At 37.9% G+C, this 21892-nt stretch overlaps 1 long non-coding RNA gene across 3 annotated transcripts in view; it reads left to right on the forward strand.

The window, feature by feature from the left end:
* The window catches only part of LOC139593060 (uncharacterized), a 44693-nt gene extending 26782 nt beyond the window's left edge, over window positions 1-17911 (forward strand). For 2 of the 3 annotated variants that reach the window (XR_011680191.1, XR_011680192.1), the window contains one exon: window positions 6549-7198. This is a non-coding gene — a long non-coding RNA (uncharacterized lncRNA). Of the gene's footprint in view, window positions 1-6548; window positions 7199-9288; window positions 9468-17319 lie in introns of those variants that run through there. The other variant, XR_011680193.1, reaches the window with a different exon arrangement.
* Window positions 17912-21892: the final 3981 nt, after the last annotated feature.

The raw sequence follows: 21892 nt of genomic DNA on the forward strand, positions 1-21892 counted from the left end.
ATATCAAACATCTTGTTATGTTCACCTACAATAAAAGTAAAGTCAGAAATTCAGGGCTTCCAAACAGCCTGAAAAGAGAACTGTTTAATGGTATCCTGGCAGCTCCAGGAACAGACCCCTCACCCCTATGTGGAACAGTCACATTTCACCCTCTCCTCATCCCATAAGAGTCTGATCTGTCCCTGACCACAACCCCACAGGAGTGTTGTGCTCTGCTCTTTTGCAGAGCACATAAACAAAACTAAGTCACTTTCCAGCAAAATTATCACTATTGCTGTCTTTAATGACAAATTGTTCTTGAAAATAATACTCCTTTTCACTTTTTATGGAAAAGTATGTGGAAAAAGACAGTATCACTTTTTCCCAGCTATTATGGAATGAGCATCACTGTCTGGTCCAGATGCTCTGATTTTGGCAATAATGTGTGTTCCATCTCACTGGGGAGACCTCATGTTTGAGGTCAGCTCCAGAAGTAGCCCTCACTTAAAAAATCATGGTGAATATACAGGCACAGCTCTTTTCTCTCCTTCTTCATAGCTGTTTCTAGGAGTGGAAACACTCAATCTTTTTGTCTCTTTCTGTCAGGATACCTGCTCATGGGAGGTACATATTAAGGGACATTTGTTTTTCCAGGCAGGATGAGGAAGGCTGCAAACCAGAATGAAATGGGGTCACGGAAATTGGGGCTTAAACCTCCACAAGCCCAATTTTGTCTTCAGAGTCAGATTGGGATTTTTTTTTTTCTTGGTTCATTCTGGTATTTCCTTAAAAAAAACAAAAAAGGACAAAAAACCCAGCAAAACAACAAATCAACAACAAGAAAAAAAAAAAAAAAAAGCATGCATAAGGCATGCAGCTAGAACACCAGGATTGAGGAGGGATAATTTTGTCTATGGCACCCATCCCACATGGGTGGAGGCACCCAGTGCTGAGACCTGGTACTGGGGGCAGTTTCCAGTGTTTTGGGGACCATTTGCACAGGGAGTGTGACTTCTCCAAGTCCTGCTGAGCTAGAAAGATGAATCAAGGACTGAAACAGATAAGGGCATTTTGGGTCAGGTCTGACCCTGGCCTGACATTTGTTCTGATGTGCTGTGTAAGGACATAGGTGCTGAGACCCCAGAGTGGGGCTGGGCTGAGTCACTGAGTCACAAGAAGGTGGGAACACAGGTGGGTCTGCAGGTCATTTGGATCTGTGCTCATAACACTGAGTTCTTCAGGCACAAAGAAATAATATCATAAATCCAGGGAAGACTAGCATCAACTTGTGACATTGCCACTGCTATCCAAGCAGCAGCATGCAATATTTTCTGGAGAGCATCTTAAGGACAAAAGAAAATGTTCTTTTCCTTTTTAAAAAATATATAGACCTATATAATGCCAGCAACAAAAATCAAATGTATAGGATAAGCTATTCCCTGAAGAATGAAAAAAGCATTAAATACTTGGTATTTTCCTGAGATTATAAACCAAAATAACTTTTAAACCTTTCCTGTTAATGGAATTAAAATAATCATCATTCTTTCCTTAAGTGCCTGCGGTACATAGTCACAGTCCATTAAGGCGATGTGTCAGCATTGTTCATAACAGGATTTAAATGAAATAATCAAGTCATCAGGACTATTTCAACATCAATAAAGCCTCAGAGTGATCATTATGTACAGCCATGAAACAATACCTTTTTGCATACTTTCCCTGATCAGATTAAAGTGGTGATGAATTCCTCGATGGCTCAAGTGTGCTCCAAGGAAAGCTAGAAGGTTGTACAGTTAACTCCCAGGGTGTAACTCTAAACCATACAACCTACTACCTCAACCCGGATGCACACAGCTTCCGACGGTGACCATAAAGTCTTCTTCATTTCTTCAGCCTTTCTTTGAAATGTGACAGCAGCCACTGGCCTACATATTTCCCATGGGGGGAGGCTTTCCACTGCAGTTATTTCCCACTTTTCAGACCACAAGGCATATTCTTAGATAGATTTTTCTACTGCAGAAGTAGAACTTTTGTTCTATCTTGTTTACATATGTATAAAGATATATACGTGTGCTGTGTGCGTATATATATACATACATATTTGATAGGGATGAAAACCCAGAACATCTTTGGAAATAAATAAGTATTTGGTATTACTTTAAAATAAGAATAAAATATAAATGCCTTCTTTGTTTTTGAGTGCAATACCATGGAATGGCATATTTAATAAAGCCAGGAAATTGTATATACTACACTCCCTCACTGGAAACCCTACAGTTCCCTCACACCTCTTTCTAAATTTTAATAAGATATCAAGCCACAGATGCTTAAAGCAAACTATAAAAGAACAAATCCCTTAATCAGGTTGGAAGGCAATGGACAAGAGAAGAATTCCAGAATCAGCACATGGTTCTGTACACTCATTTGGGCTTGTTGTCAAACACCACTGCAGTGGGTGCTGCGTGAAGTTTTGCCAGATCACCACACTGACACAGACCCATAGAAGCGAGCTTGTGCAGTGCGTTTCAACACAAGATCGGATCTACGGGTTTATGCCAATTGGCATGGCTGGTTAGGGCTTTCCTCTTACAGGGACTGCAGGAGACTTCAAACAAACAAACAAACATACCATGCGATGCGAGAACGGGTACTCAGGAGTGAAAACATTACCATCTATTGCAAAGAAGGCTCCTCCAAGCTCAACTGCATAAATGGTGGAGGCAACAAACAAGCCAAAGATTTGTGACTAGTTTCTATTTGAAAATGGAAGGATTTTTTTTTTTTAACAGTTTAACGGCAAGAGATTGTTTTGTCTTCAGCTGGAACTAATGTCCTTTTGTGCACTGTTTCCCTTACTGATGAACTCTCAGCTCCCAACTTGCATCTGACTATGGTGTGCTCAACTGGAATCAAAAACTGGACATGTCATAGAAGTGAACAGTACGGGTTTTCCTTCATGTCTGAGCTCATATAATGTACTACAACTCAAAATACAATTCACCCCATCAAATCTGAGATGCAACAAGGCATAGTGGAGTGCTACTCCCATACAATATTGTGAAAACTGCATAGCTATTTCTTCACATTACACCACAACTAAAGTACTGCTTGACAATAACTTGTGGATTGGATAACAGCCACTAAGCAAAGCAAAGAAGTTAATTTGTATATTTTATTCACTGACCCTCCCATCAATGCAATTCCCTAGTAATGAGAATGCAAGTGGAAATGCAATCTTGCAAAACTTCAGGGTTAACACCTGCAACAAATTCATCCTTCTTGTGACCGGCAAGCAACCCTCTAAAAATTATCCCACACTGAATGTAGGGTACCCTAAACAACAGACTGAAAACAACTTCTCTGGGGCAAAACCCAGTAATTCAGAAGGGTGACACAGAGACACAGTTTTATAACTTTCATACTCTAACCGAAAACATTGATAAATACTGCACCTGGCACATCAGAATAACTTGCAACAATAGGAATACAAAGGCATTTGTAAAATTCAGCCATGAGACTCAGGTATAATTTTAAAACCAGGCACCATATAAAGGTATATTTTCAGACTTCAACATGTATTTCTGGTTCAGTAATGACAGCTGAGCATTAGTGAATTACCGTTTCCTTCTCTTTTCTTTTTTAAATTAGTGAATTAAATCTTGCATGTTCATACCCTCTTGCATTTTAAAATAACTTTAGTTTATTTTCTAGAAAAGTCTCTTTTAAACCTGCTTTCAGTTTCTATGCAACACTTCAGCATTCAGAAGGAATGATATTTTTATAACTGCATTCTGCTGATGCTGTAGAGAATATGTAGAGACAAGCCCTCCAACTAGAATAGTTATCCTAGTATCAGAAATAAGTATGCAGACTGCATATACAACTTACTGAATGATTGTAATAAGTGCTATAAAATTACTTTTCCAATTTTCTTTCTTTTTTATTTTTGTGAATAGAAGATATATTTCACATTTGAAAAATAATTGGTCACTGCATTATAGTTACACAGTAGAAAGTAGATATATGTACTATAAATATATTAGTAATATGAGTATATTAGTAAATACATGTCTTATATATTAGATATCTTATATATCTGCTAGGCCTAATCAAAGAACAAATTATGTTTTGATTTTTCAGTTAATTCTTAAGCTTCATTTAAACGTGCAGTATAAAGCTACAGCTACATCTTTATACAGTTACAGCTACACAATCTGCAACATTCTCAACAGCAAATAATGAGAGCAAAAGTTTAATACACATCTCTGAAATTATATTTGTAGGCTGTCTTAAGGAAATATTTTTTTAAACTGTTTCAGGTTCTTGCCAATAGCTTTACTCTATAACCAAAAAAAAAAAAAGAAAAAAGTTATTTAAGATCATTGTATTACCTTCGCTGAAATCTGGTATCATTAACTTCTTCATTTTCCTTTTTCATTTTAATTTTTCTTTCACTAAAATTAAAAAAAAACCCAACAAAAACAGTGAGAGAAAGATTTTGAAATATCTGTTTTATGTCAAGTGTTTTCTGAACATGAAATAGACACAAAATTAGTAATTATGCTTTTAAGATAAACCCGACAGTGCTGACGCCCCTCCTCAGGGCCATGGGAAGACATGCTGTGAACATGCATGCTTTGGAAAAGGGACTCTTTCTTTTATTAATTTCCAGCCTTTTTTTTTAACCTGCAAATACTTAATTTCTATTAGGAATTTCAGAAGAGAAGGAGCAAACTTAACAAAAGGGAGTACTTTTTATCAAGCAGTGAACACAATGAGGTAATTAGGTACGGAACTTCAGAAAAATACGGGCATAAACTAAGTGGCTCAAATTACGAAACAATTGCAAAAACTTATTGGTGGGGGGATTGGGGGATTGTCTGACCAGATAGAGAAATTTGAAAAGTTATTTTAAGCTAATGCAAGCCTTGGTTTCTCAACAGGCTTAGGTATCAATGACAAACAAAACTATTCCAACAAAGTATTGGGGAGGGCAGTATCACCATAAACCTAAGAAACACTTTCTGGTCCAAAATGGGTATATGGAGATGTATGTGTCATATATATATAAGGTCTCCATTCAGCAATTTCCCAGAATTCATTGCAGAACAACAAAAATATAAAGTAGCAAAACTAGCATATAATCATAATCATATAATCTATAATCTTAGAAATTACTCTCTACTCAGTAATGTATAAAAAGTGAAGAACATGTTAAAACAGTTCTATTTCATAAAGGAATATTTATAAAGCCTTTTATTATAGATGCAAATATCATGAACATTTTGGAAAAAAACCTAACAAATGTAAGAGTTTCTGATGGAAGAGATGCTGTAATTTCAAAGTAATTTCTAGCTAAGAACATCTGTATTTTTAACATAAATTAAAAAGACTAAGATAATATTAAAAAAAAAATCTAAACTATGTAAAACACCGATTTGGCCGAGATTTTCAAAATCTGTCAGTCAGAATGAATTTTGTTACATACTCTTCTAATTGCTTAGGAATATGTTACAACAGACAGACAAATGCCTTAAGTAAAAGGCTCTACTAAAGCGTCATCTGCTCAAAACTTACTTTAACTGTACATGCACTTATCACAAACATCCTGAATGGGTATCTTAAATACTGTTTTCAGCTATTCCTGGACAAGTGCTGCTTTTCCAAATATCTTAAAATAGTTACTGCTACTGGCTGCAAACCAGGCGTGCTTCATGAATGTCCCAATAATGTGCCTTTTATTCCAGTGCTTATCACACTGATTTCTTTGTTAGAGATTTAGATATAAACTGTAAGAAACTCAGATTTGAATTAACTCAGTTACAACTTTAATATACAGGCTACAAGAGCGATCCTTTCCTGCAGCTTAACATGATTTTTTTTTCACTTCTCCTCTTTAGAAACTGAAAGCATGAGTCACACTGTAAAAAAAGAATTTAATTTCCTTAGCAACCAGATCTAAATACCCACAACTTTCTTAGAGATAACCAAAGCGTAGACTGAGTAAATGTAACATTAATGTCTTTGCATAACTCCAGTGCTTAGCTAAGACAAAATGTGCCTAACCACTTATTTCTAGAGAGCCTCGATTTTTTTGTTTACTTTCTATCTTTAGCAGCATTAGATCAAACACACCCCCAAAAAGTTAGTTTAAAAAAGTGTGAAGAGAAGACTACGTTAAAATTAATACACAAGAACTCAGTTGCAGAACAACACGTTTAAAACGGCTTAAAAAAAAGAAAAAGAGGAAAAAAAGAAACAGAAGCTATACCTGATATGAAAGGTACGTGTTCACCCAGTGCCAAATACTGCTATGTGAGCAATAGTGAAAAAACCATGCAAACAAACAAAAAATTAGTTCCATATTTCTTTTTTCTTTTTTTTTTTTTTTGTACTTAAAGAAACAATCTCCTATGCTCATTTTGTTACACTGTTTTAAGAAGCTCTAACACGTCCTGATGCCTCTGTAGTGAAACATGCCAGATTTTTTTTTTTGGAAGCAGGAGAGTCACTTTTTTTTTTTTCTCTACTCTTGTATGTAGGACAAACTCAGATTTGTTTCTTCTTCTTAGGGCTCCTGTTCTTTCTCGGAAGAAGACCAGGATGCCTGTCTTCTCTCTCTCTCGCTCTTCTCGGAATTCCAGGCACAAAGCACTGCGCAAAAGCTGCACCAATCCTTGCCGCAACTGCCTGCCCAGGACAAGAGGTGGGGAGAGACCAGAAAATTCACCTCGCCCCTGCGCCGGTTTTATAAATGGGGCTTGCACAAATGTGCCGGAGCAAAGGGGTGAAAAGGCAGGGTGCCAGTTTGCTACACTAGGCTGCAATGATCTCATGTTCAATGCTGTCGCCCCGTTTGCCCAGTTCAAACGCCTGTTCATTAAACAGGAGGAAGGAGGAAAAAAAAAAAAAAACAACAAAAAGAAAAGAAAACCCAGAAAAATAAAAAAAAATAACAACTTTTATCCTTCAGACACTCAGGAGGGCTGTTCTAAACTACACGTCACCAATAAAAAAAGAAAACGTGCAGTTCTAAAATGCAGTTATGAAGTATAATTATTCTGCTTATATTTTCTTTCTTTCTTTTTTCTATCTGGAGATAAGAAGCAGAATTTATCAGGCGTGAAAGGGACAGCCTCCTGGTGGTGTGCCAAAAAAGCCAGAATAAAGGCAAAGTTGTGCTTCAAAGCTCAATTGCTTGCTGAGTCTGGCTAAAGTCAAGTATTAAGATCCACCATTTTCTGAGCCATGTAAGAAAAGAGGAAAAAAGTCAGAACGGGCACCGCTTTCCAAGTCTCCGTTGGCACCATCACAAAATCTCAGCCGTAAGGTCACATGATGCTCTGCCAAATGTGGAGTGCATTCCCATAAACCATTCTGCTGATACTGCGAAGGCAGCTATTGTCTAGTTTATACCCAAAGTTCAGCCCACTCTTCATTGAATTAGCTGAAAAACGCATCACCTTTGGGGGTTGGGAGCCATGGAAACGTCTACCTGGCAGGCTGCCCACTTTTTCTGCCCAACAACCAGAGATGGAATTGTGCTGCCTAATGTAATGATGACGAGGAATGTGAAGAGTCGTCCAAAGTGAATCTGATTCTTGCAAAGCCTGCTTCATTTGCACAGCAAACTCTGGCTTCTTGTCGCTAAAAAGGGGAGGGGGAAGGGTAGAAGAAAAAAAAAAAAAAAGCGCCTTTCTCCTAAATGTAGCAATTAAAGGTCTAGTAAACATGCCTAGTCTGCAACTTTCCTTCATAACATACTGAAATGGTTCCCAAAATAAAGCACTTGGTATAACACAAGTTTTCTGATTTAAAGCAGCACTCGCTTCTCCCCAGATTAATGTGGCATCCCCTGGACATTTTTTTCTCCCTAAGAAAAATAAGAAAAGGAAAGGAAAAAACCCAACACAGCAGATCTCTCATCTCTCCTTTTTACCTGTCTTTATTACTTCCTGATTTTATCTAACACAAATTATACATGCATGCGGCAATACCCACCAGTAACAGTGGGGCTGCAATCTCCCTCAAAGCAGTCTCCTGAGAAAATTGCTTGTGTTTCCAGCCACACAAAACTCTTCATCTGAGCCCTCTTATCTTCACCAGTGAGTAGGACAGCTGGTCTGCAAGTTTGCAAACCAGCACATTTGAAACCAGTCAGCACCCTCCCTTCTTCAAAACGCATTTAAACTGGATTTTGTGAAAAGAGATGCAATCAGGCAGAATTTATAAATGATGCAAGTTACTAAATAGACTAAGTAATAGACATTACTCTTCTGCTACAGACCTGAAATTTCGATTTTGCCCAGCTATTGTTCTAAAGTAAAATGTCACGGAAAATGTCACTTCCAAATGAAAATACCACATAACCTACTGAGCAACAAACACATGCTCTCCCAGCACCTGAAAACCTCATACAGAAGAATTGACCTCAGAGCTTTGTGCTGTCAACAAATGAGTTTACTGTTTCTACACCATGAACTTTAATAGCTACTGCAAAAAGCAATGTTAAAAACGTGGCAATTTCTCTGATCCTCCCATTAATAAAAATGGAGCTATGGGAGGAGTCTCCCTACCTATTAGCATGTCTCCAAATGCTCCTGTGAAGGTTGCATGCTAGAGATCTTATAGCTAAAATCTGGGAAGAAAAGGCAAACAAACTAGGAGACAACAGGCTAGAAACTGCAGTGTGAGGACAGGAAAACCCATTCCCAGAGACACTGCAGGCTATAACTCTCCAGCTCGGCTACTTTTATGTTTTGTTTTACAGTTCTTTCCAGTTCCACTTTATTTACCTGGAGGAAATTGAAGGTTCATTACCAAAGGAAGGAAGTGTGAGAAAGGGGGCTTTGAAGTGGAGGGAGATTGTTATGATGGTGGTGCAGCCCTGAGAGTGAGGTCCTGAGGCTGTCATCCAGCTGGGACTAGGACAGTGCACATGGCAGCCTGGCAGCACAGGTCACACCCTGCCTTGCCCCTGGCACATCCTGGAGGCTGGGATCCGAGTTTCTGGGAAGTCAAGTATGACTGGAGGGGGAGAACAGTTGGAGCAGACTCTATAGATGGTGGTGGCATTGCTGGTGGGACCCAGAGGATAAGGAGAAGGTACAACCACTCCAGCCCAGCAGGGGCAAAGGGCTGGGAGGAGGCGCTGGGTACAGCATCAGGGGATGGAAGTGACCCTGCCCTGTCTGCTGAGCCAGCGCTTGTGGGGCCAGCCTCACTCTGGTCAAGGTGGGAGCTGTCAGTCAGAAGAGAAGCTTGCTATGGCTCCAGAAAATCAGTTCATGGCTTAGTTTGCCTCTTTTCCAGCTTTGGTGGTTTTCAAGGGCCAGCAGCTGGAACCACCCAGATACCCAGCCCACTGATGCAGTGACATGGTGTAAGCTCTCTCAAATGGTCTTCCAGACTGCAATGTCATGTGCATGGCTTTGAATCCAGACTTCCTTTTCCCTGTGAACTAAAGATGTCTGAACAGGTGCCACCAGGAGGTAAGTGGAACTGCTGCTTATCACTCCAGCTACTTGCCCCAAGACCCATGGCTTGGACCACAGGGCCCACAGTGACCTCCAAGAACCACAAACAAGCTCTGTGTGTCATTACCCCTCAGCCACAAGAACGATGCAAGAGGGGATTTTTCCATAAAGGTCTTTGAGATTTAATAACACATCTTTGAGATTATTTAGAAGTTAATTAATTTTTTCCAGACTCAGAAAATTCAGCCAAAGGTCTTTAATTGAGTTAGGTAGAAACTGAAACTTGAGATGCAATTTCTATCACTTTAGTAGTTTTCTTATTGATTTGAGCAAAATTCGAACCAAATTTTTACTTTTTTTTTTCAAATAGGGCACCTGGGAGTCAAGTTCAGTTCATCCCACCTTACATTTTACCATTAACCATAAAAATGTTTAGGCTGTAATACATCTCCAACAGAACCACCCATATACCCAGATGTATTTTGAACCATAATGAAAAATAAGGGTTTCAGTAGAATTGAGTAGAAACCTCCAGATAAACAACAATGAATTAATATCCTGCTCAAATTTGCTACTATTATTTAGTGGTGATACGTGAAAAGGACAAGAGAACCGTCTGACTTTCAGATCTCAGAAGGATATTTGCCAATAATTCCAAATAATAGACAGTCTGAACTGGGCAAATCTGAGCACCAGTTTTTGAGGGGTGACAGGCACAGCATCCTACAGTCTTTTTTTTATTTTCCATGTGTGGAAAAACACTTCAACATGTGGCTAACCCTCAATAATGAGTACCAACTTCACCAATACTCAAGAAGGATTTTAAAAAGCTGTTAAAATATCACTTGCATATGTGCCTGACAACAATTAGAGATGTAGATGAACCTCAGAGTTCTTTGCCTATGAACTAATTCACGGGCAGCACAAAGGGAACCAAGAACTTGTGTCTGTGGGAGTGCCTGGCCCTGTTCATGCACAGCTGGAGGAGGCAGGGAGGCCAGGTGGAGGGAAGCTGCACAGAAACAACACCTCCATGGGAGAACAGGGCACTGATCCTTCCTCTGCCCAGGAGGCAGCAAGAGGAATGCAAGGAGGATGGGAAACCTGGGCTGTGCCGAGGGTTTCTGCTCACTGACAAATATAGTTGCACTGTATTCAGTTCCCACAGAACAACCATCATCCCAAAATTCTCAGGTTAAAAGGCTAAACAATAGGAAAGGAAAAAAGCAGAGTCTTCCCCGAGCATGGCAACCCACACAAGATATGACAGAAAATCTGACAGAGAATGGGAAAGAAATGCAACAGCCATGCTGGTGTGAAAGCAGATACAAAGGGAATCTCTGCTCTTTACATGGCTGTTCTTCAACATGAAAACAAAACTAGCAAGTTTAAAACTTTAAAACTACAAGATAAAAATTGAAAATGCACAAAGTGAAGAGGACATGCAAGTGGCGGGGATATTGCACATTTCTGATTAACTTTAACATACTATATTGCACAGCATAACACTTTAGAACTAAATGGTCTTGCTCTGCAGATCACATTCTCAAAGGCCCTAGTGTACAGAGGTGACAAAAATTATTTGTAAAATGCATGCAAATTAAAATTTATCATCTGCTAGCTACTTTAATTTTATCTCCAAATGGCACTATGCCTTCTGGTTTTTTCTGCCTTAAGGTTAACAGCACCGAATTAAGAGACTTAAGCAAGATGCTCTGTGGTAAGAGCCAGAGATGTCATTCCTTTTAAATTTAAGTGTAATTTTCCCCTTCCTGAAATTTCCATGAAAAATTTTGTTTTAAATTCCTTCTCCTCTAAACTTTTCACTGTGTTGTTTGAAACTTATTTAACTTTTGGCCTTTGGCTGTATGGCTGGGTACCAGCTCTTCACAACCTTCTTTCTGCTTTGCTACTGGATTAAAACAATCTTTAGAAACACATAGCAATAGAAAACTGAATAATGCACAACCACTACTCTTGTTCAGGCAATAAAAGACTTGCTCATGGATTTTTTAAGATTAGCTTTTCCCTTAAGTGTGCAGATATTCATAAATAAAAAAGGGTACAAATAAAATGAAATTAAACCACTACTGAAAATTCAGATGAGCCTTTTCCAGTAACTCTTGCATGGTATAAAGAAAGTACCAGGAGCAAACAGGAGACACCCTTCTCTTCTTCCCAGGGAAGCACAGTTATGGTAGAACAAACAGCATGGAGAGCTGGTTTGGAGACAAGTTCATAGCGAGGCCCAAGCAAAAGCCAGGCTCTATCACTACTCACCATCCCTTAGAAAAACTTTTAGTTTTTTACAGGTGATAATTCAGGCCCAAGGAGATATGTCCCTTTCTCCACAAGCACCAACACAGTGGCTCAGACAGGTAGGAATGCCATGGTGTTCTATCAAACCAAACCTGATGCTAGGAAGATCTTTGCCACAGACATTTCCTTCAACATACTTGTTCCAGCTCCGATTTATTTCACTTCTGTCACTCCAGAAACATTAAGTAAATTCACAGCAAGAGATAAAACATCCAATCCCCTCACATATATCCAGTCTTAGATATAGAAAAACACATTCTCTTTACCTTGTTTGTCTCTTCTGGGTCTAAGTGCAAATATGACTGAGCATTATCATCACCATTCAGTAGATGAAAAAATCTGAACCATCTATTTTTTCCTCCCTGAATTTAAAAGCTTTCAGCACATCACTCCTCAGAATTCCTGGGTAGCATGGCAGTTAAATGTTTTTACCAGATTTAGAGGCAAAGGAGCCAAAGATTAACTTGTTTTCAGAAACAACATTACTGTACTGAGCACTGAATACCTGACACTGCTCAGTGATACGTACGCTGCACTGAATCATAAGTACTCCCTTGAATTAGATAATTTCTAAATAACACCCCCACAGTTTACACCAACTTGACCATTACCTTTGAAAATTGAAATCTGAAGATGACTTGGTATAGTTCCTGGTCATTAGAGTAGGAAGACAGTGCACACAGAATGTCAGCTAACAAAGAGGGTAAACAGCAAATCCTCCTTACATGCCTTCTACTTGTGATAAAAAAAGCACTATCTGTCTTTTCCAAACATCTCTTCAAAACAAGGACAAGTATAGCCAGAATGGAAGCCAGGAACTTTTTCCCTGATTTAGGAGCATGCCTAGTGCCTAAACCTGTCCCAGTATAGCTCCCATCCCAATGATGCCCTTCAAAAATGCCAGCAATGCTACTCTGAGCTCATGCACGTGTGCAAAGAACCCCATCACAACAACAATCCTCTCCCAAGCTTCAGAAGGAAAAATCCTCAGGGGCCTGGAACTGCACAGATAGAACTCAGCAGAAAGCCCAAATGACTTCTTGCTCCCTTCTGCCCAGTTATGTAGCAAGGGTCCCCCAAGGCCACTTATTTTCCTTAGGACTCATTCTTGACCTGAATGCAGACTGTAATATAAAAGATGTCAGAGGGGGCCTTCTTTGGACCATTGATTTATCTGTCACTGATAAAAAGTTGTTTTTTTTTTTTTTTTACTTCATACTTTTCCTATATGAAAATGAATGAATGCTGGCTGCTCATACCTTAAAATCTTATAAAATGTTATCTAAGAGGATCATTTTGCTTAGCTGCCTTGAACCAAAAGTAGAACACAAGCTATGTGTCACCTATCCCCTGACTGCTATAAATGACACAGTCTTACACCTCAGTATGGCAGAGTTCATTGGCAAAAAGAGAAAATTCAAATTTTTGAAACATAATTACTTCAAGAAGGAAATGACATGCATCCCTAGGTCCTTTTATTCCTACAGTTCTGGACAGTACTTTCCAAAACATCATAATGTTTTCCTGGTAGATGCATATGTACATATGTCCAAAATTATCCCACACATTTTTTTATTTTAATTACATAAAAAATATGGGACCTGTGCATACACTTTGCTGGGTTACATTCCCAGCAGGTTGAGTTCTATTAGCCTGAAAAAAACTGCTCAGGTCATAACTCTTAGTTGAAAAGAAAGAACATGTGCACTATAGTCCAATGCAAGGTGTGTTTTTGATTCAGCAGACCAAAGTATCAAGGAGTTTTGAAGTAAAAATGGTTAGAACAGTTTTAAATATAGCATTATTTGATTTCTCTACTGCAAATTCTTGATTCTGTAAAATATTCTCACCCCAAACAGCACAATCCCTCAAATCTAGATCTTAAATTACTTTTATATTGAAGAAATTAACACTTTGTACATTGAAATGTTTTAAATATTCATTCCAGATTTTGACTTCTTCAGTGGTTTTAGTACAAACAGCTACATTTGCAGTTATTTTCTAGTTTGAACTGACTTAATTTTGTGAGGAAAACCTACACTTCAAAATCAACATCCCCAGCTAACCTGAACAACAGAGATAGAGGCAGAGGAGATCAAAGGCACAGAGCCTTCTTGTAAGATTGAGCAGGCTATGAGTGATCAAAGGCAGGGAAGAGAGGACTCTGGATCTTAACTCCTACTTCCACTATACATGTATAATTTACAGGTTATTGACTGGTAGAGGGGGAACTATTTATACACTAAATATAGTTTACAGGCTGAAAAGTTATTTGAAATACAAAAATTAACTTTGGTTGTTGAAAAAATATAGGCAGTGTCTTTTAAAATCCCATTTTCCAATAGGGAATGATGTTTCAATGAACTGATGTTTGAATGATGTTTTCAATAAACTGTCTCTTTCTGACAAAATCTAACATATATAAAGGCACACTATGGCTGGTGCGTGTCATCATAGAGAAGTTATTGTGCTCTTTGGAAGGGATAATTCACAGGAATAATGGAAAACTCATGTTCTGAGTAAAGATATACTAATTATACTAACTTTGGGGAAAATTTAGTGCAATATAACTCAAAATCACAGAATCACAGAATGGTTTGGGTTGGAAGGGACCTTGAAGATCATCTCGTTCCAAATCCCTTTTATGGCCACCTTCCACTAGACCAGGTTGCTCCATCCAGCCTGGCCTTGAACACTCCCAGAGATGGGGCATCCACAGCTTCTCTGGACAACTGTTCACCCTCAGAGGGAAGAATTTCTTCCTAATATCTAATCTAAACCTACTCTCTGTCAGTTTGAAGCCATTCCCCCTTGCCCTGTTGCTCCAGGTCTTTATAAATAGTTTCTGTCCATCTTTCTTGAATGTTTCCTTCAGGTGCTGAAAGGCCACAATTAAGTTACCCCAGAGCCCTCTCTTTTCCAGGCTGAGCAAGCTCAGTTCTCTCAGCCTTTCCTCATAGGAGAATCTTTTATCTTTTTATCAAATGACAGCTCCACACTATCTCTGTGAAATTCACATTGTGCAGTCATACCAGGGCATTTCTTTAGCTTTTGCCTCACACATTTCAGTAATATTCCTGCGTACAAGCAGACTTCCTTCCACAAGAGTTTTCACATCTTCCCATACAAGACACTCAAATCAGCACTGGGATCAACTATCATGCAATCTGTTGAGTATCTTAGCTACCAGATCCTTGGTTACTTGGTTATCCATCTCTATAAATGTAGAATAAAGTTCTGTATTCAACAAAACATTTCTAATTATTTTTTTTCCTAAAGCTAAAGGAATTATTGCCCTCAGGTTTTGATTTGGCCAATCAGGTAAAAAGATTTACTCAGAAAATCTTGAATAACTACATAAATATCAAACATTATGTGTACATCAGTGAAAGAATTCAAATTCCATAATGATACATGAATTCATGTAGCTTGTAGCTTGAGCACAGCCCATTGGATTTTATGATATTACGTATTTCTTCTTCCCCAGATACATTCACACACTGTGAATTTCATGTTAATATCCAAATTTTCTTCGTGGTGGAGAGACAGGAGCGTAATCACAGCCAAGATTACCATAGTGTAGCTGGAAACACATCTGACTTTAAGAGATTTTTCTAGTTCACACTCAACAGCAAAGGGTGACACATAAATAAGCACAGAATGATTATCTAAGAACCTGAAACATGTTGAACCATTAACCAGAACCAGACAGCACAGTAGCTTACTGATTGGTTTGAAATTTTCAGTACAGGATGAATGACCAACACAAAGGAGATTTCAGAGGACCAACAAGCATCATGTACCTAAATGATGCTTTTTTTCTTTCCTAGTAATAAGTAGAAGACCTTTACTGCTTGTTTCAAATTGTGACAAGAGTCCTCAGTTGCCTTTCAACTTCTGTCTGCAATTCTGAACCATTAGCTTACAAAGACGGCATGAACTTGAGAACATTAAAGGCTTTTTATGTTAAACTTGCACAGTACCTAGGTCTTTGGGATCAAAGTCAAGAATTTGCATTTTTTCATTACAACAAAAACATGTAAAGTAAAATTTGGATAAGAGGAATCCAATATGAATATAACACTTTTTGATCACTACCACGTATATCCTGGCTTAAAAGCTGGGAGGCAGGGCTTGTTCCAGTGGCTCAGAGATAGGTATCTACAGAAAAATCTGCAGTTTGGGTGGAGGTAACTGTCTGGTTTGCCTTCCAGAAAGACTTGGGTGCTGGAGAGAGTCAGTTTACAGCAGTCACAGGACAATCATAAGGCGATATATTCAAAGGGTTGGCAGCTGCTGGGTGCCTAGAGGAATACTTCTGGACTTACTGACATGCCACCATCTTTTTTACACTTTTCTGATTGTAGCAGGAAATTAAAGTTTACTAATCATTAAATCTATAAATGCATTGCTTTCAATTTGTTAACAGTTGGCTCATTCATTCACTACAACTCCAGTGGACTATGTTTGATCATGCTTCTGCTTCCTGAAAAAGTATTTTTCTAAAACACTATGGTAACCAATGCTCACAGAGCATGAAACCAAGCAACCAGATTTGTGGAATGTGTTTCTGGATAGCTTTTATCTAGCAGGAAAAAAGCAGAATGCAACATGTAGGCAACAGTCCCCTTAGTTAAAATGCTGCTAAGTTCTGTAAGCAGAATCTAGTTCTTTCCTCAGAGGATTAATCATAGTCATGGGATGGTGAATTCCTGGAATCAGAAAGCTCATCTCATTCCAGCTCCCCTGCCATGAGCAGGGATGCCTTCCTCTAGACCAGGCTGCTCAGAGCCCCATCCAAGCTGGCCTTGAACACCTCCAGGGATGGGGCATCCCCAGCTTCTCTGGACAGTGTGTTTCAGTGCCTTTCCACCCGCACAATAAAGAATTTTATTCCTAGTTCAAGAGAAATAAACCTCCACAAGGAATGCCAATATCCTAGAATAATTTGAATGCTATATACCTGATTGAATGCAATGCTGTGCACAGAGCATGCAGAAACCTTGTCTTCACACAGTATGATGAACCTTTTATTTCCATGCTCTGGGAGAGGAGTTGGGCTGTATAATGTCTCTAGGCCTTAATCATGCAAATTCTTACACCTGTATTAATCTGTACAATCAGCCTTCTCACTGAAATTGTAAGAACCATCCAATGTGAGCAAGTCTGCAGAGCTTTGTTGAGTATGGGAGCTTTAAAATCAAAGCCACCTACAACAGATATTGGGTTCTATTATGTAAACAAAGAATTAGTGCAGTAAATTTCCTTTAAAATATTTTATCAATGTCTTTAGAGATGATCTAAACAGCAACATATAACATTAAGATGAACTAAAACATTTGTCAATATGTCACTGTCTGCCTCAGATCATTACCTTCTGCTGGTGTCTACTGACAACTTGCACAAGTTTCAAATAACTAGCCAAGTGGCTTCTCCTATATATGGGGAGGATCTCCTAATAAATTGCCTCCTTATCTACATGGCAAAAATTTGTTTTTGACATGAGTAGTGTCTACTTCAATTTTCTCCTCCATTTCTGTCTTCAAAGGTATCAGCAATCCTTCCTGCTCAGGACATGGCTGTACATCTGGATGCCTAATGAAGAGCCTGAGATACATCACCAATCTAAATAAATAAGCCTAAGGACTGCTTTGCTCTCAAAGGATTTGGCAACATACTACAAATACCTAATAATGAGAAAGAAAATGGATACAGTATTTGTATGCATTTTCAGTCACAATGTAAATCCTAATCTTGAAGTGTTTATAAACCAAGCATATCACAATAAATAGCATTTTCATCAAAAAAGGCTCCCTACCATAGTGCTGTTTTGTTGTAACCTCTATTTCTGATTTTCATTCTGAAAACCATTTTTTTTTCCTGCAGGAGAAAAATCACACTTTGCAACTTTGTATATAACAAAGTATTTCCTTTCCTTATTTTGGCAACTCCTCCCAAAAAGTCAGTACCTTTTGACTGAATGTGATGTGACCAAGCCCCCATTTACTTTGAATATTGAGGAGTTGCTTGCCAGCAATGACTTCTCTTGCTCGGGTGTCTGATTCATCCTGAGCTCCTCTGTAGATGCTGCAGGGTGTGTGTGCACTCAGACAGGTGTGCAGCCAAAGAACCCCTCTGAAAATATTGCTTGGCAATGAAATGCATGCATTCCTCTCTAGAGTATAACAGGAGAGGAATACAGAATATTCCTATGTCTATGACGGAATAAATCCTTCAACTCTCTCAGACCCCATCTCTCTCTCATGAGGCCCTCTTTGGAATTAGGGGAATTAGGTTCTGGAGCAGAGGACACAAGAGACTAGGATGGGTTTGTGGTTGCTGTAAAAAATTAAAGCTCTTTACAGATAAGTCATACATTTTTTTCTGATTTTGGCTTTGGGCATTGCACCCCTGTAGTACTGCAATAAACTGCAACTAAGAAAACTCACTTCTGGAGAGGAAGAGTGATTGATAAGCTGCTGCAGTTGAGAAAGCAGATTCTACTACTGATATTATATTGTACAATGTAAACCATAAAGTCTGCAAAAACATTCATGCAGAAACCAGTCCAGCTTCAGGTAAGGTCAAACAGTGAATTCCTAGGGGTACTATACACATAGGTTGATTAAAAACTGTGATGCAACTGCCTGTTGATAACATGCCCATGTGTGAATACCTTTTCCACCCATAGTCTGAGTTAACTACTCTTATCTGACCACTTAAATATCTCAGGTCACTCAAATCAGCAAATAATTACAACCAGGAAAATATGTAGCTTTGCCTTTTCAGGATTTGTGAAAACAGAATTATCCATAAACTGATATAGGTAAAAATTCAGGACCGTTTTTATATGATACCTGGGACTGAATCCCAGCCATGTATTATTTTCTGATTTAAACTTATAGCAGGGTGAAAACTGGTATTTCAGGTCCTGTGTCCTTTCTAGTTAAAGAAAATTTTCAAAATGAAACATCCATTTGATATTTGACATAACTTTGAACTCTGCAATGGCCATGTGAAAGACAGTTGCAACACTTAGAAAACGACCTGTGGCACAAAATAAAAACTATGCAAGGACATCCTGTTCTCAACAGGCTTCAGGCTCATTTTGCAAATAACAGATTTATAAGCTATTAGACATTAATTAAAATAAACTGATCAATTAATTTCAAAGTCTGACACAGATGGATAATTATCCATTTAATTAGTTGGACATTTCTTAAACACATACTGTGCATGGATATTTTTAGTATATAAATCTAGAAATTCTTCAGAAATTTTCTTCATTAACACAATTACTATAACCCAAAATTTTCTTGGGCCTTCCTGCAGAAACTGACACAGAAATGCATCAGGATTGCAGAGGTTTTTAAAATATCATAAAACTCAGTTTATATTTGATAGATAGAGTCCTTTAAAATGTTTAATATGTTTCTAATCCATAGTTTTTTAGCTTGTGTTTATTTACAGAGGCCTTTCAGCCCCATTGCTTATATATTTTCAGCTTCTTTTTTGTCCTGGGCACTAAATACAGTTTTATTTTTCTGGGGTTTTTTGGAGAAGAGTTTGGTTTTTTTTTTTTTTTTTTGTTTGATTGGTTTGGTTATGGTTTTGGGATTTTTTTTTTTTTGAGGTTATAGTTTGTTTTGGTTTTGCCTTTTTTGCTTATTTTTTCCTATTTTATTATTTATTTTTCTTTTTTAGCTTAATTGAATTTCTAATCTCCATATAAATCTTTCTTTGAGTATATTCTGCTTGCAGTTTGTCTGGGTACCTCTGCAGCATCAGTCATTGAGAACAAAAGGTCACAGGTTTCCAGGGTACAACAATCCTTTCTAGGGACAGGAGCATTTACCAAAGGAAAGAGGCTCCAAAACCCCATCTGCCCTGGGAACAATCTCACAGAAGAGATAAAAGGATACTATATTCTGGACATTTTGTTCCTTTCCAAATAAAATACTGAGTTGATTAAAATCCAAGAGTTGAAAAATCTGGCATTTTCTGTAGGTTGTAGTACCTTTAAACAATTTGTCAGACATTTCTGAACTACTCTTGAAACAGATACCAACCTTCATGGATCAAACATCAACCTCTTGATAACCTAAACTTCCAAAAGTCTTTTCTGTGTTAGCCAGAACATATCAATGTGTTTTGTTTCACCCAATTAGATATCATTTTAATTCCTGCTCTTTCCTCCTCTCATTTAGTATTTACACATGTGGAATATTTTAATATTTAAGCAAGTTTTCACATTTCTCCTAGTCCGTCTTCCCCCAAGCCTACAGGTCCCATCCTGCAATGGCAGAGTGCTGAGGTACAAACCCATAGTGTAATGCACCACCAGAAAATAATCAGATATTATGATAATAAGAGCAGTATAGTAACCTGTGTGGAATAAAATAAATCTTGTTCATTCTGATCTTCACTCCCAATTTGGATTTTTGTGCTTTGAAGGAACTTATTTCCTGGAAGTACATCTATGATGCAGTATTTAAATGACAGCATCATTAACAGAAATTATTTTCCTCTGTATAATCAAGCCTATTGTATTGATAACAACTTCTAGGAATATTTAATTGCCATTCAAACACTTAACCACACAAATACCTACTCTTTATTCTAACGTGAGGTGTAATTTATCTGCTTGTTACTGTTAGAAAAGTTGTGTGCAGGGAAAAAGACATTGCTCCATAATCCATGTGGCCTGTATTTCATAATTCCTCATTGTTAAAATGTTTTATTTGGATTAGAGAGGTCCATTTTTTCCTCTTATTTCTGTTTACCTTTTCCTGTTGGAATATAATCTAATCTAAGTATTTTCTTCCTCCTTTTTGCTCTTCTCTCTTCGGAGTGACAAATGTACTTAATGATCTAGATTTCTATCATATTTTAACTTCACCCAATACCAGTCCCTAAAGATTCCTACTTTTTAACTGGAGTACAAAACAAGAAATCTCAGTATACGTATAATAATTTTTTTTGCATTTCTTTGAATTAAGACAATAGATGATAAAATTTAAACTAAGTAATAATATTTTATCTATATTGTACATGTAGATATCTATCAAATGTTGTACATAATTACAATATCATTAAATTAATATTTTGTAGGTGTTTGCACAGAATAATTTTATTTGGTTTTATTTAGAATCTGTGTGCTTTTTCCAGTGTACCTTTCTTTTTTTCTAGAGGAATAAGCAGTTTCATGATCAGTACATTTTTAACAAATTTTGATAGAGAAACATTAGAAGGTGTAATGCTCCACATGATATATTTTGTTCAGTTCAGATATAAAATTCATTCACTTTAAGTGTGTAAAAGATATTTATCCTCCTTAAACTGAAAATACTAATATATCTAACCATGATGTTGCTGGTGATATTTTCATAGTATTGTCATTACACCTACATGCTTATAGTCAAGTCTGCTGGTTAATTTAAGTCACCAAGCAAGACTTCTCCACTGCCAGTTCATTTCTTAATTCAAAGAAATGTTGTGTTTTTAAACTAAAATTACTTTTAGATAATTTGTCTAAAAGAATACATGTGAATTGAAGCCCAGAATGTCCATGTGAACAGAATGTGAACAATATTCTGCAGTACTTCACAAAAAAAATAGGGTAACCAATGGGGAGCAAGAAATCCCAGCACTTCAGGGCACAGGTACACTGCTATTAATGGGCAGCATTGATCAGAAAAATAAAACACTGACTTTCAAATGCTACCAAGATTCTAGAAATGCTGTGATTGTTTGCAAACTTTGGCAGTTCATTTGCTTGCTTAGTTGCTATGTGGAATTCTGGCATTCAAATCCAGGTGCTAAGAGCAGTTCACAAACTAAGATGAGCAGGAGCTATGTTTGTGTGAGACTGGCTGGGGTGGGGAGTAGGAAGGCATGGCCTAAGCCTGAGCACCTAGAATTGCTATTTTTTCAAAGCGAGTGACACCATCATATGCATAAATGTAAGTCTGAAGTGGGAGTACAAGCAGGACTCAGAATAAGCCATTAAACCTGTTTTTTTTCCCCCCATATGCTGCTTAGGGGCAAAACATAGTAGTGCTATATGCTAGAAGCAGAAAAAGCAATTCAGATTCTGCTCCATAAGAAGAAAAAGTTATTAA

Source organism: Agelaius tricolor, unplaced genomic scaffold, assembly GCF_023055355.1.
Source record: "Agelaius tricolor isolate 1412-34295 unplaced genomic scaffold, bAgeTri1.0.p SCAF_9, whole genome shotgun sequence".
NCBI lineage: Eukaryota > Metazoa > Chordata > Aves > Passeriformes > Icteridae > Agelaius > Agelaius tricolor.